This window comes from Salmo salar, unplaced genomic scaffold (genome assembly GCF_905237065.1).
Source record: "Salmo salar unplaced genomic scaffold, Ssal_v3.1, whole genome shotgun sequence".
NCBI lineage: Eukaryota > Metazoa > Chordata > Actinopteri > Salmoniformes > Salmonidae > Salmo > Salmo salar.
This window is the reverse complement of record NW_025550769.1, coordinates 12,468-39,751: the sequence shown is the minus strand read 5'-3', so window position 1 is coordinate 39,751 and position 27,284 is coordinate 12,468. Positions and strand designations below refer to the sequence as shown.

General features: G+C 46.8%; 1 pseudogene; it reads right to left on the bottom strand.

The window, feature by feature from the left end:
- Nucleotides 1–26,780, bottom strand: part of LOC123740004 (dynein axonemal heavy chain 6-like) — a 33,487-nt pseudogene extending 6,707 nt beyond the window's left edge.
- Nucleotides 26,781–27,284: the final 504 nt, after the last annotated feature.

Sequence of the window (27,284 nt, the reverse complement as noted above, 5' to 3'; positions counted from 1 at the left end):
CCGAGAGCAAAATGCTCAATTTATGAACGTACAATCTGACAATGCTCTGAATTTACGAACGCACAGAGCACACTCTGGCACTCGAGATTGAATTTAAGAACACACCTTTAATAAAATGGATGGATGAAAATAACTGCAGATATCGCCTGAAGGGCAACTTCAATCAAATATGACCATTGATATACAACACACAATGAGAGAGATGCCAAGAAAACTGGCAGCCCTTTCACCATCACAAGCAGCCTGACACACACACACACACACACACACACACACACACACACACACACACACACACACACACACACACACACACACACACACACACACAACCCCCACTACCTTCTCCTCCATGAAGCTCTTGATGAGCACCAGTTTCTGGAAGGCCCCCAGTCTCTGATCCCAGTGACCCCTGACCCCGTCTGCCTGCTCCTTCTCTTCTTCAGACATCTCCTCTGAGTAGGGAGGCAGCTGGGAGTCAGACACGTAGCCCTGCCAGTTCTCTGGGTTGATACACACTTCCAGACGACCTGGGAACACACACTCCAATATTCTTCTACTTCTGTAGCTAGGCAGAGAGTGAATTCAGAAACATTGTAAAAGGGGCTCCATTGACAACATTAGCAGATTATAAAGTAGTGGTAAACTCTAGGTTATTTTAGCTGTGTTACTACTCTACCTAGTGGAAATATCTAGGTTACTTTAGCTGTGTTACTACTCTACCGAGTGGTAATCTCTGGGTTATTATAGCTGTGTTACTACTCTACCTAGTTTTATAGAGATGGGTGTCTAGGTTATTATAGCTGTGTTACTACTCTACCTAGTTTTATAGAGATGGGTGTCTAGGTTATTATAGCTGTGTTACTACTCTACCTAGTTTTATAGAGATGGGTGTCTAGGTTATTATAGCTGTGTTACTACTCTACCTAGTTTTATAGAGATGGGTGTCTAGGTTATTTTAGCTGATGTTACTACTCTACCTAGTTTTATAGAGATGGGTGTCTAGGTTATTATAGCTGTGTTACTACTCTACCTAGTTTTATAGAGATGGGTGTCTAGGTTATTATAGCTGTGTTACTACTCTACCTAGTTTTATAGAGATGGGTGTCTAGGTTATTATAGCTGTGTTACTACTCTACCTAGTTTTATAGAGATGGGTGTCTAGGTTATTTTAGCTGTGTTACTACTCTACCTAGTTTTATAGAGATGGGCGTCTAGGTTATTTTAGCTGGTGTTACTACTCTACCTAGTTTTATAGAGATGGGTGTCTAGGTTATTATAGCTGTGTTACTACTCTACCTAGTTTTATAAAGATGGGTGTCTAGGTTATTATAGCTGTGTTACTACTCTACCTAGTTTTATAGAGATGGGTGTCTAGGTTATTTTAGCTGTGTTACTAGTCTACCTAGTTTTATAGAGATGGGCGTCTAGGTTATTTTAGCTGTGTTACTACTCTACCTAGTTTTATAGAGATGGGTGTCTAGATTATTTTAGCAGAGTGTTACTACTCTACCTAGTTTTATAGAGATGGGTGTCTAGGTCATTGTAGCTGTGTTACTACTCTACCTAGTTTTATAGAGATGGGTGTCTAGGTTTTTTTTAGCTGTGTTACTACTCTACCTAGTTTTATAGAGATGGGTGTCTAGGTTATTTTAGCTGTGTTACTACTCTACCTAGTTTTATAGAGATGGGTGTCTATGTTATTTTAGCTGTGTTACTACTCTACCTAGTTTTATAGAGATGGGTGTCTAGGTTATTTTAGCTGTGTTACTACTCTACCTAGTTTTATAGAGATGGGTGTCTAGGTTATTATAGCTGTGTGAATACTCTACCTAGTTTTATAGAGATGGGTGTCTAGGTTATTTTAGCTGTGTTACTACTCTACCTAGTTTTATAGAGATGGGTGTCTAGGTTATTTTAGCTGTGTTACTACTCTACCTAGTTTTATAGAGATGGGTGTCTAGGTTATTTTAGCTGTGTTACTACTCTACCTAGTTTTATAGAGATGGGTGTCTAGGTTATTATAGCTGTGTTACTACTCTACCTAGTTTTATAGAGATGGGTGTCTAGGTTATTATAGCTGTGTTACTACTCTACCTAGTTTTATAGAGATGGGTGTCTAGGTTATTTTAGCTGTGTTACTACTCTACCTAGTTTTATAGAGATGGGTGTCTAGGTTATTTTAGCTGTGTTACTACTCTACCTAGTTTTATAGAGATGGGTGTCTAGGTTATTTTAGCTGTGTTACTACTCTACCTAGTTTTATAGTGATGGGTGTCTAGGTTATTTTAGCAGGGTTACTACTCTACTTAGTTTTATAGAGATGGGTGTCTAGGTTATTATAGCTGTGTTACTACTCTACCTAGTTTTATAGAGATGGGTGTCTAGGTTATTATAGCTGTGTTACTACTCTACCTAGTTTTATAGAGATGGGTGTCTAGGTTATTATAGCTGTGTGAATACTCTACCTAGTTTTATAGAGATGGGTGTCTAGGTTATTATAGCTGTGTTACTACTCTACCTAGTTTTATAGAGATGGGTGTCTAGGTTATTATAGCTGTGTTACTACTCTACCTAGTTTTATAGAGATGGGTGTCTAGGTTATTTTAGCTGTGTTACTACTCTACCTAGTTTTATAGAGATGGGTGTCTAGGTTATTTTAGCTGTGTTACTACTCTACCTAGTTTTATAGAGATGGGTGTCTAGGTTATTATAGCTGTGTTACTACTCTACCTAGTTTTATAGAGATGGGTGTCTAGGTTATTATAGCTGTGTTACTACTCTACCTAGTTTTATAGAGATGGGTGTCTAGGTTATTATAGCTGTGTTACTACTCTACCTAGTTTTATAGAGATGGGTGTCTAGGTTATTTTAGCTGAGTGTTACTACTCTACCTAGTTTTATAGAGATGGGTGTCTAGGTTATTTTAGCTGTGTTACTACTCTACCTAGTTTTATAGAGATGGGTGTCTAGGTTATTTTAGCTGTGTTACTACTCTACCTAGTTTTATAGAGATGGGTGTCTAGGTTATTTTAGCTGTGTTACTACTCTACCTAGTTTTATAGAGATGGGTGTCTAGGTTATTTTAGCTGTGTTACTACTCTACCTAGTTTTATAGAGATGGGTGTCTAGGTTATTTTAGCTGTGTTACTACTCTACCTAGTTTTATAGAGATGGGTGTCTAGGTTATTTTAGCTGTGTTACTACTCTACCTAGTTTTATAGAGATGGGTGTCTAGGTTATTATAGCTGTGTTACTACTCTACCTAGTTTTATAGAGATGGGTGTCTAGGTTATTATAGCTGTGTTACTACTCTACCTAGTTTTATAGAGATGGGTGTCTAGGTTATTATAGCTGTGTTACTACTCTACCTAGTTTTATAGAGATGGGTGTCTAGGTTATTTTAGCTGTGTTACTACTCTACCTAGTTTTATAGAGATGGGTGTCTAGGTTATTTTAGCTGTGTTACTACTCTACCTAGTTTTATAGAGATGGGTGTCTAGGTTATTTTAGCTGAGTGTTACTACTCTACCTAGTTTTATAGAGATGGGTGTCTAGGTTATTTTAGCTGTGTTACTACTCTACCTAGTTTTATAGAGATGGGTGTCTAGGTTATTTTAGCTGTGTTACTACTCTACCTAGTTTTATAGAGATGGGTGTCTAGGTTATTTTAGCTGTGTTACTACTCTACCTAGTTTTATAGAGATGGGTGTCTAGGTTATTTTAGCTGTGTTACTACTCTACCTAGTTTTATAGAGATGGGTGTCTAGGTTATTTTAGCTGTGTTACTACTCTACCTAGTTTTATAGAGATGGGTGTCTAGGTTATTATAGCTGTGTTACTACTCTACCTAGTTTTATAGTGATGGGTGTGGCGGTGATCTCTCTCTTGATGCCGTTGAAGCAGGGCAGAGTATCCTCCAGCTCACAGCATGTCTGCCAGGTAAACTCTGCTAGCCATGGCACGTCAGGCCTCTCTGGATGATCCTGATGGGGGAGAGGGAGGGAGAGAGAGAGAGCCAGGGGGTGGGAGGAAGAGAGAAGGAGTGGTGCGGCAAAGGAAAAATTGATAGAGTGTTGGAGATGGATAGAGGGATGCAGAACGCGAGGGAGGAATGTAGAGAGAGGGGAGAGGGATGGAGGAAGGGAGAGGAGGAAGGGAGAGGGTACAAAAGATAAGAGAAGTGGAGTGGACAGAGAAGCGAATGGATAGATAGAGAGGGGGTGTGGAGAGGCGACAGAAGAGAATGATAGATAGAGGGGTGTGTGGACAGGAGACAGAAGAGGAGGGGAGGACAAGGGGACATTGGGTATTATGTGGAGAACCGAGGTGATGGATGGAGGGAAGATGAGGTGGGGGGGGTGAAAAGAAGATAAGCAGGGGAGGACGTAGGAGGAGCAGGACATATTTTTAATGAGAATCGTCCCCCAATGGTTTAGGGTCCCAGTTTCAGACAAAGCGGCCATCTTTCCCCTGCTTAAATAACGACATATAGAGACAGACTAAACCACCCATTAGATATAGAGTCATTGAATAATACATTCAGCAATCCACTCTTGTCAGAACTCTTCTAGAAACCCTGCTCTAGAGAAAGATTACGAAGACTGTGTCCCAACACACTGTTCTCAGGCTAGTTTAGTGTGTGGCACATCTTATGGTTAGAGTTAGAATTGGGGAGGGTTAGCTGATCCTAGATCTGCCTCTCTGGAGACAGGTAGGTCATTGATTACACACAGACACATGGGGAGATCAGTATTCTACACACAGTCACAGGTTAGAGGGGACTCTCCCCGTCTGTTTCTCTCTCTTGCGAAGCGGGAAAGAGGCTGACAAGCCCTCTGGTATACAGACACTCTTAATTAGGAGATTTAAAATGATGCATTCCTAATGGACTGAGGTAAGACTGCTGAGGGATAGAAGAAGTGGGAATCATTGTCTGGCTCAAGACATATCTTCATATTAGGGAGAGATCCCAGACAGCCCTGCCATAGACCAGTGACAATTTACAGTTTATCAACATTTATGTTGTGCTGCATATTACAACAAACCTGAGCCCTCTTTCTGGTTTGGGTGTGAACAGTAATATGATTAAATAAGGGGCTGAAATATAAACTCTATGATTGGTAAAGGGCTTGAAATTCTTCCTGTGATTTGCTAAGAGCTCACATATCTATCATTTTTGACTGGCTTAGAGTGGACACTAGTTCCATTTAATTGGCTGACAGTGGACGATAGTCCCATTTGATTGGCTGATGGGCCCGTCAATCAACCTGACTACCTTGTCAAGGGGGCGCTCCTCGCAGGAAGTGCTGCCACTCTGCGTCAGAGACCTCGCCATGCTGGCGCATGATGTCCACACAAAGCATGAAGCTGTAATAAAAAAATATGAATCATCATCATCATGAATATATTTGTATAGCCCATTTGATACCCAGAATGCAGCTTAAAGAAAAGGTCAAACCCCCTTTACCTGTAGATGGTCTTGTGCTGCTCAAACAGGCCGCGGGATACGTTGGTGTAGCTGGTGAGCAGGGTCTGGTCCAGGAGGATCTGCAGGCGCTCCTCCAGAACACTGCTCTTCTCTGATATCTCTATGGTGGAGTTAAAGAGCTACAGGGGAGGGGGATCAGGGAGAGCAGGGGAGAGGGAGGAAGGTGGGGAGGAGATGGGGAAGAGGTGATCAGGGAGAGAGAGAGAGAGAGGGAGGAGAGGGAGGGAGGAAGGTGGGGAGGAGATGGGGAAGAGGTGATCAGGGGAGAGAGAGAGAGAGGGGAGGGAGAGGGAGGGAGGAAGGTGGGGAGGAGATGATCAGGGGAGAGAGAGGGAGAGGGAGGAAGGTGGGGAGGAGATGATCAGGGGAGAGAGAGGGAGAGGGAGGAGAGGGAGGGAGGAAGGTGGGGAGGAGATGGGGAAGAGGTGATCAGGGAGAGAGAGAGAGAGAGAGGGAGGAGAGGGAGGGAGGAAGGTGGGGGAGGAGATGATCAGGGGAGAGAGAGAGGGAGGGAGGAAGGTGGGGAGGAGATGATCAGGGGAGAGAGAGGAGAGGGAGGAGAGGAGGGAGGATGGGGAGGAGATGGGGAAGAGATGATCAGGGGAGAGAGAGAGAGGGAGGGAGGGGGTGATTGGGGAGATGTGAAGATGAGAAAGTCAACTCCAGAGGGAAAAAGCCCCACTGTGAATGTTGCTGATACACTATGACACAAAGGGAAAAACAACATTGCTGATTTATGAAGGTCAGAGACCCAATCATTCTCGACCACAGTGACAAGAAGGTCACCTGTTTGAAGTACTTGAGGGAGAACTGGTACATGGGGTCTATCTCAGAGAGGCTGGCGATGACAAAGTACATGACGGAGCCTCGTGTGGCCACGGGCCGGTAACGCTCCCTGGCCGCGTTGATCATCAGCTCTGTCGCCTCCGCCTCCTCCAAACGATGCTTAATGGCCTCTGACGTCACCTGGAGAGAGGGAGCGAGAGAGCGAGAGAGAGAGAGAGAGAGCGAGAGAGAGAGAGAGAGAGAGCGAGCGAGAGAGAGAGAGAGAGAGAGCGAGAGAGAGAGAGCGAGAGAGAGCGAGAGAGCGAGAGAGAGAGAGAGAGAGAGAGAGAGAGAGAGAGAGAGAGAGAGAGAGAGCGAGAGAGAGAGAGAGAGAGAGCGAGAGAGAGCGAGAGAGCGAGAGAGAGAGAGAGAGAGAGAGAGAGGAAGGCAGAAAGAAAGGGAAACCAACACAAAGACATTTGAGGGACAGGAAGAACACAAACTAGGCCTACAGAAAGATGGTTAGAAAGTCGACCACACCTGAGAGTTCGACAATCCTACTGTCTACCCCCATGACCCCACAATGACCCCTGACCTTTGACTCCTGCAGGGTCTGCACCAGCTCCTCATTGTCCAGGATGTTTCCCTTGGAGTTGAAGAGCAGTTTGAGGATGCGGTCCTCGATGGCTTTCAGCTGGTTGCGGTCGGCGTTGATCCTCACAATCAGCTGGTTCCTCTGTTCCTCCAGGTCAGGACGCTCCAGACGAACCACGTCACTGTGAGGGGAGAGAGAGAAGGAACGCAAGTCAACCACTCGGTCATACCACACACACAGTCTGAACCCCTTTAATGAGGAGAGCGAGAGTCAGAGGGGACAAGAGTTGTGTTGTCTACCTGAGAAGCTGGTCCTCCAGACCAGACTTGGTCACAGTGAAGTTGATGATGGTCACTTTGATACACACCTAGAAAACAGGTGGGTGAACTCCACACATCAACAACCAATCAAATCAGACCAACTACTAATCATAACACACTAACCAGTATGAGCTTCAGCAAACGCCCACTCCAATTATTAATGAATCCTGGCAGATGTCTCTGTATGTTAGAGTATCTATCTGTGACAGCTGTGTCCAGACTGTAAGCTGTGTGTTAGACTATCTATCTGTGACAGCTGTGTCCAGACTGTAAGCTGTGTGTTAGACTATCTATCTGTGACAGCTGTGTCCAGACTGTAAGCTGTGTGTTAGACTATCTATCTGTGACAGCTGTGTCCAGACTGTAAGCTGTGTGTTAGACTATCTATCTGTGACAGCTGTGTCCAGACTGTAAGCTGTGTGTTAGACTATCTATCTGTGACAGCTGTGTCCAGACTGTAAGCTGTGTGTTAGACTATCTATCTGTGACAGCTGTGTCCAGACTGTAAGCTGTGTGTTAGACTATCTATCTGTGACAGCTGTGTCCAGACTGTAAGCTGTGTGTTAGACTATCTATCTGTGACAGCTGTGTCCAGACTGTAAGCTGTGTGTTAGACTATCTATCTTTGACAGCTGTGTCCAGACTGTAAGCTGTGTGTTAGACTATCTATCTGTGACAGCTGTGTCCAGACTGTAAGCTGTGTGTTAGACTATCTATCTGTGACAGCTGTGTCCAGACTGTAAGCTGTGTGTTAGACTATCTATCTGTGACAGCTGTGTCCAGACTGTAAGCTGTGTGTTAGACTATCTATCTGTGACAGCTGTGTCCAGACTGTAAGCTGTGTGTTAGACTATCTATCTGTGACAGCTGTGTCCAGACTGTAAGCTGTGTGTTAGACTATCTATCTGTGACAGCTGTGTCCAGACTGTAAGCTGTGTGTTAGACTATCTATCTGTGACAGCTGTGTCCAGACTGTAAGCTGTGTGTTAGACTATCTATCTGTGACAGCTGTGTCCAGACTGTAAGCTGTGTGTTAGACTATCTATCTGTGACAGCTGTGTCCAGACTGTAAGCTGTGTGTTAGACTATCTATCTGTGACAGCTGTGTCCAGACTGTAAGCTGTGTGTTAGACTATCTATCTGTGACAGCTGTGTCCAGACTGTAAGCTGTGTGTTAGACTATCTATCTGTGACAGCTGTGTCCAGACTGTAAGCTGTGTGTTAGACTATCTATCTTTGACAGCTGTGTCCAGACTGTAAGCTGTGTGTTAGACTATCTATCTGTGACAGCTGTGTCCAGACTGTAAGCTGTGTGTTAGACTATCTATCTGTGACAGCTGTGTCCAGACTGTAAGCTGTGTGCTAGACTATCTATCTGTGACAGCTGTGTCCAGACTGTAAGCTGTGTGTTAGACTATCTATCTTTGACAGCTGTGTCCAGCTGTGTGTTTAAAGGGAGTTGACAGACTGACTGATTGTGCTTTGCTGGGCCCGGGGAATAGGGCTGAGACTAGCACCGGCCCTGTGTTGTGGGGCTGAAGAGGGCTGGAGCAGGCTGATAGGGCCTTCAAATGACAGCAGGCGCTGCACCCGTAGGCTGGGTGAACTAAGGGGCATGGCTGTCTGGCAGGTGGGCAAGGCTCTTCACAGCAACCACCCATCATCATGGCCTGTGCCAGGCTGACAGCGCCCTGTGTGAGCCAACTCCTTACAGTGTTCCTAGTGCCAACGTTTGGCATGGAGAGAGAGAGAGGGCAGGGTGTGTTTGTGTGAGCGTCTAATGTGGTTATTTTATGTTTTTTGTGTGGGTGAGAAACAGGTGAGAAACCAGACGCTTTACTAACCTACATTTAGTCTAAACATGTATGTATTCCTTTCAATTGGTCGGCATTGGTTTTGACAAACTAAAAAGGAAATACCAATTATTCTGAGTAAAGTGCTCTGGGGTGAAATGACGGGACCTTTGATTGTAGAGCTGTTCATTTAGACTGTGGATAAACTACATGGACATTGAAATTCCATTAAAAGCCATCTGGTATTGATGCAAAGCAAACATGATCCATCTGGTATTGATGCAAAGCAAAATGATCCATCTGGTATTTCAACCCCGACCCAGGCCATATTAATACAGACTGAAATGGACTGCATTCCAGAACGGCTGGGTAGAATAAATCACTAGCCAGTCAGGCTTTTTACCAGTGTTTGGCTGAAGGCTGGTGCTAATTTCAGGTTGTTTGACCCACCTCAGGCAGGTAGTGGGGGTTGGCCATCTTGGTGGTCATGTAGAACCTGAATTTCTTGTTGTAGTCAATGTCGGAGTCTCCGAGGCGGATGAGGGTGCGGCCACCCGCCACAAACGTCTGCTTCAGCAGGATGGGCTCCAGAGCCGGGTCCACAGTCTCCTTCAGCTACTCACACACAACCAGGACACAAAACGGACGTCACGCTGGTCAGTTTTACCATTCTTCCTATTCCAAGTCAACTCACTCAGGTCTCTTTGCTAACTCTAGACCCAAAATGGAGGTTAGAACTGTCCCCCCGAGACTAATCTCCATGGTGAATCTTGACCCACAATGGCTGCCATAGTACTGACCTCCTCCAGCAGTACGGGCATTCCCATGCGGATGGCGTTCTCCAGGGTTCGCAGGAAACCAGCGTCGGTCAGCTTGATCACCTTCAGACCGTTCTTGGTCTCCTTGGAACGGATCCAACGGTTGGCCTGGAGACGGACCAGACACAGTTGTATAAAGCATTTTAAATGAGGGATTATTTGTTTTGTTTCAGGTTGGTTGTGATTGTGTAGCTAAACCATCTCAATGCCACAAGGGACAGAACTTCCATATTGTCACTTTAAAGTATTCATGTGACCACCACTGAGGGGTCATGAAAATTCCTCTCATACCAGAAAGTCACTATATTGGCTTTGATGACCAAAGTTATTTTTCTGTGGCTACATCTGCTAAAATAACAGTTGTGTTGTGGCTCAAACCCTGACTCCCATTCCCAGACCCCAGCCTGGAACAAACCCTGACTCCCATTCCCAGCCCCCATCCGGGAACAAACCCTGACCCCCACTCCCATTCCCAGCCCCCAGCCTGGAACAAACCCTGACTCCCATTCCCAGACCCCAGCCTGGAACAAACCCTGACTCCCATTCCCAGACCCCAGCCTGGAACAAACCCTGACTCCCATTCCCAGACCCCAGCCTGGAACAAACCCTGACTCCCTTTCCCAGACCCCAGCCTGGAACAAACCCTGACTCCCATTCCCAGACCCCAGACTGGAACAAACCCTGACCCTGACCCCCACTCCCATTCCCAGCCCCCAGCCTGGAACAAACCCTGACTCCCATTCCCAGACTGGAACAAACCCTGACTCCCATTCCCAGACCCGTGAACAAACCCTGATCCCATTACCAGCCCCCAGCTGGAACAAACCCTGACTCCCTTTCCCAGACCCCAGACTGGAACAAACCCTGACCCTGACCCCCACTCCCAGCCCCCAGCCTGGAACAAACCCTGACTCCCATTCCCAGACCCCAGACTGGAACAAACCCTGACTCCCATTCCCAGACCCCAGCCTGGAACAAACCCTGACTCCCATTCCCAGACCCCAGACTGGAACAAACCCTGACTCCCATTCCCAGACCCCAGCCTGGAACAAACCCTGACTCCCATTCCCAGCCCCCAGCCTGGAACAAACCCTGACTCCCATTCCCAGACTGGAACAAACCCTGACTCCCATTCCCAGACCCCAGCCTGGAACAAACCCTGACTCCCATTCCCAGACCCCAGCCTGGAACAAACCCTGACTCCCATTCCCAGACCCCAGACTGGAACAAACCCTGACTCCCATTCCCAGACCCCAGCCTGGAACAAACCCTGACTCCCATTCCCAGACCCCAGACTGGAACAAACCCTGACTCCCATTCCCAGACCCCAGACTGGAACACTCGAAGGACCGAGTGTCGGCAGGTTTTCGCTCCTCTCTTGTACTTGATTGATGAATTAAGGTCACTAATTAGTAAGGAACTCCACACACCTGGTCGTTTAGGTGTAAATGAAAGGAAACAACTAAAACCTGCAGACACCAGGCCCTTCATGGAATGAGTTTGACACCCCTGGTGATTCAGAATCATTCTCATCGACATGAATGAAAACTGACAAACAGAAATGCACTACATTTGAGTCAGTCGACAGACAAGCCATGTGTGTGTGAGTCTATTTGTGTGCGTTTGAGATGGTCTGCGCCAGCCGAACAATGAAGTGTCCCCATGCTAGGCTGTCAGCAAGCCTCCCTGCCTGCTTAACTCCCTGCCTCTCCCCATCTCCATCACGGCCTGTGCACGGCAGACAGAAACCAGTCAACAGACCGCTCCCTGGGGCAGCGGCCCAAAGAAAGAGAGAAGGAGAAAGAAACAAAAGATGACAGGGAGCAACATAAGAGGTGTCAGGGGACTGGAGCTAAGAGTCAAACTACAGAGTGGCCAAGCGCATGGAGTGAGTGTGTGTGTGTGTGTGTGTGTGTGTGTGTGTGTGTGTGTGTGTGTGTGTGTGATTACAACACAGAGAGAGTGGGAATAGTCTTAGTGTCTCAGGGCTGTTGTCTCCTGTTGTTGCCTTGTTCCAGGCTGGGGTCTGGGAATGGGTATTCGGCTGCTTCGTCTCTGAATGGATCATTTGAGCCACAACACAACTGTTATTTTAGCAGATGTAGCCACAGAAAAATAATTTTGGTCATCAAAGCCAATACAAGAATATAGAAAATTACAACTAGAAATACAACTTGACAAGTAGCCTATTACAAAGTATAAGATGAATAAATATTTGCAACACCATCGCATATAAAAGGTACCTGTGATTAAACAATGTGTTATAGAATCTCAATCAAATATACATTTGAAGTGGGAAGTTTACATACACCTAGGTTGGAGTCAATAAAACTCGTTTTTCAACCACTCCACACATTTCTTGTTAACAAACTATAGTTTTGGCAAGTCGGTTAGGACATCTATTTTGTGCATGACACAAGTAACTTTTCCAACATTTGTTTACAGACAGATTATTTCACTTATAATTCACTGTATCACAATTCCAGTGGGTCAAAAGTTTACATACAGTCAACTTTGTGTGCCTTTAAACAGCTTGGAAAATTCCAGAAAATGATGTCATGGCTTTAGAAGCTTCTGATAGGCTAATTGACATCATTTGAGTCAATTGGAGGTGTACCTGTGTATGAATTTCAAGGCCTACCTTCAAACTCAGTGCCTCTTTGCTTGACATCATGGGAAAATAAAAATTAAAATTGTAGACCTCCACAAGTCTGGTTCATCCTTGGGAGCAATTTCCAAATGCCTGAAGGTACGACGCTCATCTGTACAAACAACAGTATGCAAGAATAAACACCACGGGACCACGCAGCCATCATACCGCTCAGGAAGGAGATTCATTCTGTCTCCTAGAGATGAACGTACTTCGGTCGCGAAAAGTGCAAATCAATCCCAGAACAACAGCAAAGGACCTTGATGCTGGAGGAAACCGGTACAAAAGTATCTATATCCACAGTAAAACGAGTCCTATATAGCCATTTTGCCACAACATTGGAAATATGCTTGGGGTCATTGTCCATTTGGAAGACCCATTTGCGACCAAGCTTTAACTTCCTGACTGATATCTTGAGATGTTGCTTCAATATATACACATCATTTTCTTTCCTCATGATGCCATCTATTTTGTAAAGTGCACCAGTCCCTCCTGCAGTAAAGCACCCCCACAACATGATGCTACCACCCCCGTGCTTCACGGTTGGGATGGTGTTCTTCGGCTTGCAAGCCTCCCCCTTTTTCCTCCAAACAAAACAATGGTCATTATGTCCAAATAGTTCTATTTTTGTTTCATCAGACCAGAGGACATTCCTCCAAAAAGTATGATCTTTGTCCCCATGTGCAGTTGCAAACCGTAGTCTGGCTTTTTTTATGGCGGTTTTGGAGCAGTTGCTTCCTCCTTGCTGAGCAGCCTTTGAGGTTATGTCGATATAGGACTCGTTTTACTGTGGATATAGATACTTTTGTACCTGTTTCCTCCAGCATCTTCACAAGGTCCTTTGCTGTTGTCCTGGGATTGATTTGCACTTTTCGCACCAAAGTACGTTCATCTCTAGGAGACAGAACGCATCTCCTTCCTGAGCAGTATGACGGCTGCGTGGTCCCATGGTGTTTATACTTGCGTACTATTGTTTGTACAGATGAACGTGGTACCTTCAGACGTTTGGAAATTGCTCCCAAGGACGAACCAGACTGAAATTTTTCTGAACTTGACTGATTTCTTTTGATTTTCCCATGATGTCAAGCAAAGAGGCACTGAGTTTGAAGGTAGGCCTTGAAATACATCCACAGGTACACCTCCAATTGACTCTAATGATGTCAATTAGCCTATCAGAAGCTTCTAAAGCCATGACATCATTTTCTGGAATTTTCCAAGCTGTTTAAAGGCACAGTCAACTTAGTGCATGTAAACTTCTGACCCACTGGAATTGTGATACAGTGAATTATAAGTGAAATAATCTGTCTGTAAACAATTGTTGGAAAAATTACTTGTGTCATCCACAAAGTAGATGTCCTAACCGACTTGCCAAAAATAGTCTGTTAACAAGAAATGTGTGGAGTGGTTGAAAAACGAGTTTTAATGACTCCAACCTAAGTGTATGTTAAATTCCGACTTCAACTGTACATACGATTGAATCCAGAAGAGATGAAAAGTGTGGTAATACAAATACTTCTAATTGATTGATTGGTTGAATGATTTAAGACAAAAAGCACTGTTTTGCTGTCGTCTGGGTCACCTGATCCTGAGGGTCGATCATGAGTGGCCAGCGGCGTCCACGGGTAACCAGGATTCCATTCTCAGTGGAAACGGTATCGCGGGGCAACCCCTCGGCGTTCCACAGGCGGATCTCATAGGGGTCGCCCAGGATGTTGATGAGGCTGAAGCTGGCACTGATGGGGATGCCCAACTCCTGGCATCGCACAATCCACTGGTCTATCAGCTACACACACACACAGCCACACACACACACGCTTATCAACAATCAGAGAAGTGTATATTCAGGATGAATGAACATTCCCAAGTTATCTGACTGCATAACCATCTGCCATAACAGAGACGGTGGTAGTATTGACAGACAGTACAGACACAGTGGTAGTATATTGACAGACAGTACAGACCAGACACAGTGGTAGTATATTGACAGACAGAACAGATACAGTGGTAGTATTGACAGACAGCACATAGACAGTGGTAGTATTGACAGACAGCACATAGACAGTGGTAGTATTGACAGACAGTGGTAGTATTGACAGACAGTACAGAGACAGTGGTAGTATTGACAGACAGTACAGAGACAGTGGTAATATTGACAGACAGTACAGAGACAGTGGTAGTATTGACAGACAGTACAGAGACAGTGGTAGTATTGACAGACAGTACAGAGACAGTGGTGGTATTGACAGACAGTACAGAGACAGTGGTAGTATTGACAGACAGTACAGAGACAGTGGTAGTATTGACAGACAGCACATGACAGTGGTAGTATTGACAGACAGTACAGAGACAGTGGTAGTATTGACAGACAGTACAGAGACAGTGGTAGATTGACAGACAGTGGTAGTATTGACAGACAGTACAGAGACAGTGGTAGTATTGACAGACAGCACAGAGACAGTGGTAGCATTGACAGACAGCAGAGACAGTGGAAGCATTGACAGACAGCACATAGACAGCGGTAGTATTGACAGACAGTACAGAGACAGTGGTAGTATTGACAGACAGCACAGAGACAGTGGTAGTATTGACAGACAACACATAGACAGTGGTAGTATTGACAGACAGCACAGAGACAGTGGTAGTATTGACAGACAGTGGTAGTATTGACAGACAGTACAGAGACACTGGTAGTTGACAGACAGTGGTAGTATTGACAGACAGTACAGAGACAGTGGTAGTATTGACAGACAGTGGTAGTATTGACAGACAGTACAGAGACAGTGGTAGTATTGACAGACAGTGGTAGTATTGACAGACAGTACAGAGACAGTGGTAGTATTGACAGACAGTGGTAGTATTGACAGACAGTACAGAGACACTGGTAGTATTGACAGACAGTGGTAGTATTGACAGACAGTACAGAGACAGTGGTAGTATTGACAGACAGTGGTAGTATTGACAGACAGTACAGAGACACTGGTAGTATTGACAGACAGCACAGAGACAGTGGAAGCATTGACAGACAGCAGAGACAGTGGAAGCATTGACAGACAGCACATAGACAGTGGTAGTATTGACAGACAGCACAGAGACAGTGGAAGCATTGACAGACAGTACAGAGACAGTGGTAGTATTGACAGACAGTACAGAGACAGTGGTAGTATTGACAGACAGTACAGAGACAGTGGTAGTATTGACAGACAGTGGTAGTATTGACAGACAGTACAGAGACACTGGTAGTATTGACAGACAGCACAGAGACAGTGGAAGCATTGACAGACAGCACAGAGACAGTGGAAGCATTGACAGACAGCACAGAGACACTGGTAGTATTGACAGACAGCACAGAGACAGTGGAAGCATTGACAGACAGTACATAGACAGTGGTAGTATTGACAGACAGCACAGAGACAGTGGAAGCATTGACAGACAGCACATAGACAGTGGTAGTATTGACAGACAGCACAGAGACAGTGGTAGTATTGACAGACAGCACAGAGACAGTGGAAGCATTGACAGACAGCACATAGACAGTGGTAGTATTGACAGACAGCACAGAGACAGTGGAAGCATTGACAAACAGCACATAGACAGTGGTAGTATTGACAGACAGCACAGAGACAGTGGAAGCATTGACAGACAGCACATAGACAGTGGTAGTATTGACAGACAGCACAGAGACAGTGGAAGCATTGACAGACAGCACATAGACAGTGGTAGTATTGACAGACAGTACAGAGACAGTGGTAGTATTGACAGACAGCACAGAGACAGTGGTAGTATTGACAGACAGCACAGAGACAGTGGTAGTATTGACAGACAGCACAGAGACAGTGGAAGCATTGACAGACAGCACATAGACAGTGGTAGTATTGACAGACAGCACAGAGACAGTGGAAGCATTGACAAACAGCACATAGACAGTGGTAGTATTGACAGACAGCACATAGACAGTGGTAGTATTGACAGACAGCACAGAGACAGTGGTAGTATTGACAGACAGCACAGAGACAGTGGTAGTATTGACAGACAGCACATAGACAGTGGTAGTATTGACAGACAGCACAGAGACAGTGGTAGTATTGACAGACAGCACAGAGACAGTGGAATTATTGACAGACAGCACATAGACAGTGGTAGTATTGACAGACAGCACAGAGACAGTGGTAGTATTGACAGACAGCACAGAGACAGTGGAAGCATTGACAGACAGCACATAGACAGTGGTAGTATTGACAGACAGCACAGAGACAGTGGAAGCATTGACAGACAGCACATAGACAGTGGTAGTATTGACAGACAGCACAGAGACAGTGGGTTGAGGTGAGTGAGGGCCATTAGGCCAGAGTGCCAGTATGGGCAGGGAGTCTGACACAAGGTCTGGCTCTCCGTCTGGCCCGAGGGAGACAGGTGGGCATACAGACACTGTCTGGAACAGGCAGACTTCACTGGGTTTGGTTCCACTAGTGTACGGAGAACATCCGGCAATTTTTAGACGCAGGACGCAAAAGTAGAGTACAAGTATATAACAGATAGTAAGAAATGTGTATAAAGTAACATCTCTTTAGAGGCCATACATACCAGGTGTCTCCAGCGCAAGGGGAAGGCTATGTAGTTTAGAATGGTTATAATGCAACATACTGTGGTAGGTTATAGTGAGAATTAGCGGGCTGTATATAAAGGATGTACCAGTTGTCTGTAGTGCATTGTGAAGGCTCCGTAGTATGCCACGCAGGCTGCAGCGATGAAGACGTTTCCCACCACGTTATGGATCTCCTGTTCAAACAGTTCGATGCTCTCCTGCCAGCGAACCTGCTCATCCCCCAGAGCTGCTGTCAGCTTCCCTGCACGGCCCAGCCTCGCCTCGGTCAGAGCCATGGTCTTAGCTGGGGGTGAAAGGGGGGGAAACGGTAATGGGAGGGAGAGGATGGGAGGCAGAGAGAGTTCATGTAGCAGACAGCACACAGAAGAGATTACAGTAGATTAGTCCTGACATGTTCCTGGAACTTGGGTTTGTCTTTGAAAACATTGTGGGAACTTTAAGTGCCAACATGATGGAAATCATGTGCCAAAATCTGTCAAACTCAGTCTTACCCAGAGCCCCCTCTCTAACTCTTACCCAGAACCTCCTCTCTAACTCTTACCCAGACCCTCCTCTCTAACTCTTACCCAGACCCTCCTCTCTGACTCTTACCCAGACCCTCCTCTAGAACTCTTACCCAGACCCTCCTCTCTAACTCTTACCCAGAACCTCCTCTCTAACTCTTACCCAGACCCTCCTCTCTAACTCTTACCCAGATCCTCCTCTAGAACTCTTACCCAGGCCCTCCTCTAGAACTCTTACCCAGACCCTCCTCTCTAACTCTTACCCAGACCCTCCTCTCTAACTCTTACCCAGACCCTCCTCTCTAACTCTTACCCAGACCCTCCTCTAGAACTCTTACCCAGACCCTCCTCTCTAACTCTTACCCAGACCCTCCTCTCTAACTCTTACCCAGACCCTCCTCTAGAACTCTTACCCAGACCCTCCTCTAGAACTCTTACCCAGACCCTCCTCTCTAACTCTTACCCAGACCCTCCTCTCTAACTCTTACCTAGACCCTCCTCTAGAACTCTTACCCAGACCCTCCTCTCTAACTCTTACCCAGACCCTCCTCTCTAACTCTTACCCAGACCCTCCTCTCTAACTCTTATCCAGATCCTCCTCTCTAACTCTTACCCAGGCCCTCCTCTCTAACTCTTACCCAGACCCTCCTCTAGAACTCTTACCCAGACCCTCCTCTAGAACTCTTACCCAGACCCTCCTCTCTAACTCTTACCCAGACCCTCCTCTCTAACTCTTACCCAGACCCTCCTCTAGAACTCTTACCCAGACCCTCCTCTAGAACTCTTACCCAGACCCTCCTCTCTAACTCTTACCCAGACCCTCCTCTCTAACTCTTACCCAGACCCTCCTCTCTAACTCTTATCCAGACCCTCCTCTAATCTTACCCAGGCCCTCTCGAACTCTTACCCAGGCCCTCCTCTCTAACTCTTACCCAGACCCTCCTCTAGAACTCTTACCCAGACCCTCCTCTAGAACTCTTACCCAGACCCTCCTCTCTAACTCTTACCCAGACCCTCCTCTCTAACTCTTACCCAGACCCTCCTCTAGAACTCTTACCCAGACCCTCCTCTCTAACTCTTACCCAGACCCTCCTCTAGAACTCTTACCCAGACCCTCCTCTAGAACTCTTACCCAGACCCTCCTCTAGAACTCTTACCCAGACCCTCCTCTAGAACTCTTACCCAGACCCTCCTCTCTAACTCTTACCCAGACCCTCCTCTAGAACTCTTACCCAGACCCTCCTCTCTAACTCTTATCCAGACCCTCCTCTAGAACTCTTACCCAGGCCCTCTCTAACTCTTACCCAGGCCCTCCTCTCTAACTCTTACCCAGACCCTCCTCTAGAACTCTTACCCAGACCCTCCTCTAGAACTCTTACCCAGACCCTCCTCTCTAACTCTTACCCAGGCCCTCTCTAACTCTTACCCAGGCCCTCCACTCTAACTCTTACCCAGATCCTCCTCCCTAACTCTTACCCAGATCCTCCTCTATAACTCTTACCCAGGCCCTCCTCTATAACTCTTATCCAGACCCTCCTCTATAACTCTTACCCAGGCCCTCCACTCTAACTCTTACCCAGATCCTCCTCTATAACTCTTACCCAGACCCTCTTCTAGAACTCTTTTACCCAGGCCCTCCTCTCTAACTCTTACCCAGGCCCTCCACTCTAACTCTTACCCAGGCCCTCCTATCTAACTCTTACCCAGGCCCTCTTCTCTAACTCTTACCCAGGCCCTCCACTCTAACTCTTACCCAGGCCCTCCTCTCTAACTCTTACCCAGGCCCTCCACTCTAACTCTTACCCAGGCCCTCCTATCTAACTCTTACCCAGGCCCTCTTCTCTAACTCTTACCCAGGCCCTCCACTCTAACTCTTACCCAGGCCCTCCTCTCTAACTCTTACCCAGGCCCTCCACTCTAACTCTTACCCAGGCCCTCCTATCTAACTCTTACCCAGGCCCTCCTCTATAACTCTTACCCAGACCCTCCTTCTCTGCGATGCTCTTGTCAAACTGGTCCTGGAGGATCTTAATTTTGTTCTGTACTTCCTGTAGCTGGGCCTGCTTCTCCTTCAGGGTTGCCATGGTAGCATTCAGCTCCATCTGCAGCCAGAAGGGTGGGATATAAAAACAAATACCTAATACAGTACTTAGTAAAGAAGATCTGACACAGCAATTCCTGTTGACGTTTTCTCTTCCAATCGGAACCAGTGGGGGGATGGCGTGCATGTGTGTGTGTGCCACTGACCTGTGCGGCGGCCAGTCTTTCTTTCTTGGGTCCGACCTCCTTGAGGACTCTGGAGTAGAGGTCCATGGCCCGGACCCACATACACATAGACTTGCAGGCCTTGGACACCTTTTCCACCTTCTCAGGGACAAAGTCCGGGTTGTTCACGTACTTCTGAAGCTAAAATAACCAACAACAATTAAAATCATCATTATTTAGTTTGTGTCCCAAACGGCACCCTATACAGTGCACTACTGTTGACCAGAGCCCTATTCCCTATATAGTGCACTACTTTTGACCAGAGTGAGGGGGGGTTCTGCAAATGCAGTGAAATAAATACAAACAAATAATGAAGCCAATACAGGAATACAGGAATGTCCAAAAGAGTTAGTGACCTTCTGGAGGATCTGGGGCTTAATGTTTTCCTTGTCATATTCCATCAGCTTCCTGAGGAAGTAGGAGTCACCCAGCACCTGCTTGGCACTGGACCAGTCTGGTCTGGAGAGGTGGGGGAGAGAGAGAGAGAGAGCGAGAGAGAGAGAGAGAGAGAGAGAGAGTTGAGAGTAGAGAGAGAGAGAGATGTGTGTGTGTGTGTGTGTGTGTGTGTGTGTGTGTGTGTGTGTGTGTGTGTGTGTGTGTGTGTGTGTGTGTGTGTGTGTGTGTGTGTGTGTGAGAGATACAGCTGGAGTCATGCTAGCTAACAGGCCTGCTATGAGTACAGACAGGAAGCAGTAGAGAAAACACCAGCCACCGATCCAGATGACATATTATTCCATCAGACAGACAGAGACAAGAGGACATGATGATTCTTCACTATCTTCTTGTCAAGCAGAGCAGTAGTAGAGTACTGACTGACCTCAGCCAGTCTCCCACACTGGACCCTACAGCTACCTTCTGTCTATGGGTCAATGACAACATATTCCCTATAGGGTTTGTATGCAGGGATGGTAATGTATCTAGCCCAGTAGCCCAGGCTAGTACTGATCAGCTTGTAGAAAATGTACCCAACTAGCCCACCGGCTAGATACATTTTGTGTGTATGCATTGGGAGTCACTGGTACATTAGTATCAGTTGTTGCTACGTTAGCGATCCATCCATTGGCAGCCTCATATGGCATTAAGTTCAACAATAATATGCTATTAGCTAATACATTAGTTAACCCTTCATGGACTGACTTGTTGCAGAGACAATGATTATGTTATCAATCTGTATCCAAGCATCGTTAGCTGACTGACATGCAGCTGAGATACTATCTCCCAAGAGAATACTCGTCAGTTATCGTCACAGCTGTGTATATACGCCCTCAAACAGACACCACGACGGCCCACAAGGACTTCATAGGACTATATGTAAACCATATATCCTGAGGCTGCATTTATTGTAGCTGGGGATTTGAACAAAGCAAATTTGAGAACAAGGCTACCTAAATTCTATCAACATATTGATTGCAGCACTTACACTCGATCACTGTTACTTTAACTTCCGCAATGCATACAAGGCCCTCCCTCACCCTCCCTTCGGCAAATCCGATCACGACTCCATCTTGCTCCTTCCGTCTTATAGGCAGAAACTGAAAGAAGATGTACCCGTGACTAGAACCATTCAATGCTGGTCTGACCAATCGGAATCCACGCTCCAAGATTGTTTTGATCACGCGGACTGGGAAATGTTCCGGGCAGCCTCAGAGAACAACATCGGTCTATATGCTGACTCGGTGAGTGAGTTTATAAGGAAGTGCATTGGAGATGTTGTACCCACTGTGACTATTAAAACCTACCCTAATCAGAAACCGTGGATGGATGGCAGAATTAGCGCAAAACTGAAAGCGCGAACCACCACATTTAACCATGGAAAGAGGACTGGGAATATGGCCGAATATAAACAGTGTAGTTATTCCCTCCGCAAGGCAATTAAACAAGGTATAGGGACAAAGTTGAGTCGCAATTCAATAGCTCAGATACGAGACGTATGTGGCAGGGTCTACAGGCAATCACGGACTACAAAAAGAAAACCAGCCACGTCACAGACACCGACGTCTCACTTCCAGACAAAATAAACACCTTCTTTGTCCTCTTTGAGGATAATACAGTGCACCGGCACGGCCCACTTACAAGGACTGCGGACCCACCTCTCCTTCTCAGTGGCCACCACATGCTTCAAGATGGCTACCATTGTTCCTGTACCCAAGAAGGCAAAGATAACTGAACTAAATGACTACCGCCCCATAGCACTCAATTCTGTCATCATGAAGTGCTTTGAGAGACTAGTCAAGGATCATATCACCTCCACCTTACCTGCCTCCCTAGACCCACTTCAGTTTGCATACCGCCCCAACAGGTCCACAGACAATGCAATCGCCATTACACTGCACACTGCCCTATCCCATCTGTACAAGAGGAATACCTATTCATTGACTACAGCTCAGCATTCAACACCATACCATACCATACCCGTACCCTCCAAGCTCATCATTAAGCTGGAGGCCCTGGGACTCAACCCCGCCTTGTGAAATTGGGTCCTGGACTTTCTGATGGGCAGCCCCCAGGTGGTGAAGGTAGGTGACAACATCTCCAATTCGCTGACCCTTAACACTGGGGCCCCACAAGGGTGCGTGCTCAGCCCCCTCCTGTACTCTCTGTTCACCCAACAGCAGAGGGAGCACCCCCCTATCCACATCGAAGGGACAGTAGTGGAGAAGGTGGAAAGTTCCTCAGCGTACACATCACAGACAAACTGAAAATGGACCACCCACACAGACAGTGTGGTGAAGGCGCAATAGCGCCTCTTCAACCTCATGAGGCTGAAGAAATGTGGCTTGTCACCTAAAAGCCTGACAAACTTTTACAGATGCACAATCGAGAGCATCCTGTCGGGCTGTATCACAGCCTGGTACGGCAACTGCACCGCCCTCAACCTCAAGGTTCTCCAGAGGGTGGTGCGTTCTGCACAACGCATCACCGGGGGCAAACTACTAGTCACTTCAAACAATGCAAATTTAATAATGTTAACATATCTTACATTACTCATCTCATATGTATATACTGTACTCTATACCATCTACTGCATCTTGCCTATGCCACTCGGCCATCGCTAATCCATATATTTATATGTACATATTCTTTATTTCATCCCTTTAGATTTGTGTGTATTACGTAGTTGTTGGGGAACTGTTAGATTACTTGTTAGATATTACTGCACTGTCGGAACTAGAAACACAAGCATTTCGCTACACTCGCATTACCATCTGCTAACTATGTGTATGTGACCAATACACATTTATTTTATTTTTGATCTAAGATGCATGAATCATGATGTTGTCAATATGTGATTTAAATGTCGTTAGCGGACTGACATGCATCAATCATAACGTTGTCAATATGTTATCTAAGTGTTGTTAGTGGACTGACTTGCTGCCCAGCAGGATGCAGACGGCCTCCATGACAGTCATGACCATGTCAGGTGGTTTGGTGAAGACCCTGATCTCTGAGATGTCTGCCTTGTCCAGTGAGTCCAGGGCCTTGTTGGCACCTTCCAGAGCGGGCAGAGCCTCGTCTAGATCCCTCTGGGCATCTGCTGCTATGGCCTGGGTGTCCTCAGCCTTCACCTTGGCTAGGGCTTCGTCCTCCTTCACCACTTTACGCACCTGGGGACGGACGGACGGACGGACAGACGGACAGACAGACAGACAGACAGACAGACAGACAGACAGACAGACAGACAGACAGACAGACAGACAGACAGACAGACAGACAGACAGACAGACAGACAGACAGACAGACAGACAGACAGACAGACAGACAGACAGACAGACAGACGCAGTAGAGTTGAATAGGAGTGCACATGAAGAAACCCCCCCCTAGATACACCACACTCCTCCTAGAAACATATAAACATTCAAACAAAAAATGACCACACTTGTCAACCCTCTCCTGGTCAACGACTGGTTTCCCTAGCTCCACCCTCTCCTGGTCAACAACTAGTTACCCTAGCTCCACCCTCTCCTGGTCAACGACTAGTTTCCCTAGCTCCACCCTCTCCTGGTCAACGACTAGTTTCCCTAGCTCCACCCTCTCCTGGTCAACGACTAGTTTACCTAGCTCCACCCTCTCATGGTCTACGACTAGTTTCCCTAGCTCCACCCTATACCCACCATGTTGACTCTCTCCTGGTCAACGACTGGTTTCCCTAGCTCCACCCTTTCCTGGTCAATGACTAGTTTCCCTAGCTCCACTCTCTCCTGGTCAACGACTAGTTACCCTAGCTCCACCCTCTCCTGGTCAATGACTAGTTTCCCTAGCTCCACTCTCTCCTGGTCAACGACTAGTTACCCTAGCTCCACTCTATACCCACCATGTTGACTCTCTCCTGGTCAATGACTAGTTACCCTAGCTCCACCCTCTCCTGGTCAACAACTAGTTACCCTAGCTCCACCCTCTCCTGGTCAACGACTAGTTTACCTAGCTCCACCCTCTCCTGGTTAACGACTAGTTTCCCTAGCTCCACCCTCTCATGGTCTACGACTAGTTTACCTAGCTCCACCCTTTCCTGGTCAATGACTAGTTTCCCTAGCTCCACTCTCTCCTGGTCAACGACTAGTTACCCTAGCTCCACCCTCTCCTGGTCAACAACTAGTTTCCCTAGCTCCACCCTCTCCTGGTCAATGACTAGTTTCCCTAGCTCCACCCTCTCCTGGTCAATGACTAGTTTCCCTAGCTCCACCCTCTCCTGGTCAACAACTAGTTACCCTAGCTCCACCCTCTCCTGGTCAATGACTAGTTTCCCTAGCTCCACTCTATACCCACCATGTCGGCTCTCTCCTGGTCAACAACTAGTTACCCTAGCTCCACCCTCTCCTGGTCAACGACTGGTTTCCCTAGCTCCACCCTCTCCTGGTCCACGACTGGTTTCCCTAGCTCCACTCTATACCCACCATGTCGTCTCTCTCCTGGTCAACGACTGGTTTCCCTAGCTCCACTCTATACCCACCATGTCGTCTCTCTCCTGGTCAACGACTGGTTTCCCTAGCTCCACTCTATACCCACCATGTCGTCTCTCTCCTGGTCAACGACTGGTTTCCCTAGCTCCACCCTCTCCTGGTCAACGACTGGTTCCCCTAGCTCCACTCTATACCCACCATGTCGTCTCTCTCCTGGTCCACGACTGGTTTCCCTAGCTCCACTCTATACCCACCATGTCGTCTCTCTCCTGGTCAACGACTGGTTTCCCTAGCTCCACTCTATACCCACCATGTCGTCTCTCTCCTGGTCAACGACTGGTTTCCCTAGCTCCACTCTATACCCACCATGTCGTCTCTCTCCTGGTCAACGACTGGTTTCCCTAGCTCCACTCTATACCCACCATGTCGTCTCTCTCCTGGTCAACGACTGGTTTCCCTAGCTCCACTCTATACCCACCATGTCGTCTCTCTCCTGGTCAACGACTGGTTTCCCTAGCTCCACTCTATACCCACCTTGTCAGCGCTCTCCTGGTCAACGACTGGTTTCCCTAGCTCCACTCTATACCCACCATGTCGTCTCTCTCCTGGTCAACGACTGGTTTCCCTAGCTCCACTCTATACCCACCATGTCGTCTCTCTCCTGGTCAACGACTGGTTTCCCTAGCTCCACTCTATACCCACCATGTCGTCTCTCTCCTGGTCAACGACTGGTTTCCCTAGCTCCACTCTATACCCACCATGTCGTCTCTCTCCTGGTCAACGACTGGTTTCCCTAGCTCCACTCTATACCCACCATGTCGTCTCTCTCCTGGTCAACGACTGGTTTCCCTAGCTCCACTCTATACCCACCATGTCGTCTCTCTCCTGGTCAACGACTGGTTTCCCTAGCTCCACTCTATACCCACCATGTCGTCTCTCTCCTGGTCAACGACTGGTTTCCCTAGCTCCACTCTATACCCACCATGTCGTCTCTCTCCTGGTCAACGACTGGTTTCCCTAGCTCCACTCTATACCCACCATGTCGTCTCTCTCCTGGTCAACGACTGGTTTCCCTAGCTCCACTCTATACCCACCTTGTCAGCGCTCTCCTGGTCCACGGCTAGTTTCCCCATGAGGGCGTTGACGTCTATAGACTTTTGTTTGAGGACAGGCTCCAGAGCTGACAGGTCTATCTTCATCTTATCCACCAACACGTTGGTCTCCAACAGCTTAGTCAGACCATTCTTTACCCTGTCACGAGCCTGCACACACAGGAATACACACACGCACACAGACACACACAGACACACACAGGAACACACACACAGGGATACACACACGCAGTCATGCAAACACACACACACACACAGAAACAAACACACAAACACACAAAGGGATACACACAGTCATGCAAACACACACACACAGACACAAACACACACAGAAGCAATTACATTTCTTGGATTGAATGGAGTATAGAATTGACGCCCATTCAGAGAAATAGCCACATTTCAAAGAAACCAGTGTGCTAAACTGGAGTATTGATAACATTAAATAATACATATTATGGATGTCTCACAGCCGCTGTGTTTACTATTGCTAAACAGTATTATAGATCTGTCTCTTACAGCCACTAGTTGCTGTCTCTTCTCTCCCAACATGGCCAGGTAGAGGTTAATATTAGTTATTGATTATGAAACAGTATTAATCAGTAGTATTACTGATCTCTTACAGCCACTAGTTGCTGTCTCTTCTCTCCCAACATGGCCAGGTAGAGGTTAATATTAGTTATTGATTATGAAACAGTATTAATCAGTAGTATTACTGATCTCTTACAGCCACTAGTTGCTGTCTCTTCTCTCCCAACATGGCCAGGTAGAGGTTAATCAGTTCCAGGTATGAGGTGGGGGTAGTGTAGTAGCGTCGTCTCAGCTCAGAGTAGAACCTCTCGGCCATGTCTGTCACACTGACGTGGATCTCCACACACATCTCACTGAAACGATCCTTTATCTCCTCACTGCCGAACTCCACGTTCTGGAAGAAGGTCTGGGACACGGACAGGAGGGCCTCACGGGGCCACTACAGGGGGAAAAGAGGAGGGGATGGTTAGATTGTAGGAGAGAGTGAGTGAAACATGAGGAAATTAAGAAAGTCAAAGGGAGAGCGTGGTAGAGGGAGAAAGAAAGAGAGAGAGAGAGAGAGACATTGCTTCCAGATATAAAGAGAGACAGACAGAGAGAGAGAGAAACATTGCTTTCAGATATAGAGAGAGAGAGACATTGCTTTCAGATATAAAGAGAGACAGACAGAGAGAGAGAGAAACATTGCTTTCAGATATAGAGAGAGAGAGACATTGCTTTCAGATATAAAGAGAGACAGAGAGCGAGAGACATTGCTTCCAGATATAAAGAGGGAGAGAGAGAGATATTACTTCCAGACATAAAGAGGGAGAGAGAGAGAGATTGCTTCCGAGAGAGAGAGAGAGAGAGAGAGAGAGAGAGAGAGAGAGAGAGAGAGAGAGAGATATTACTTCCAGACATAAAGAGGGAGAGAGAGAGATCATGGGATCCTGAGTTCTGCAAA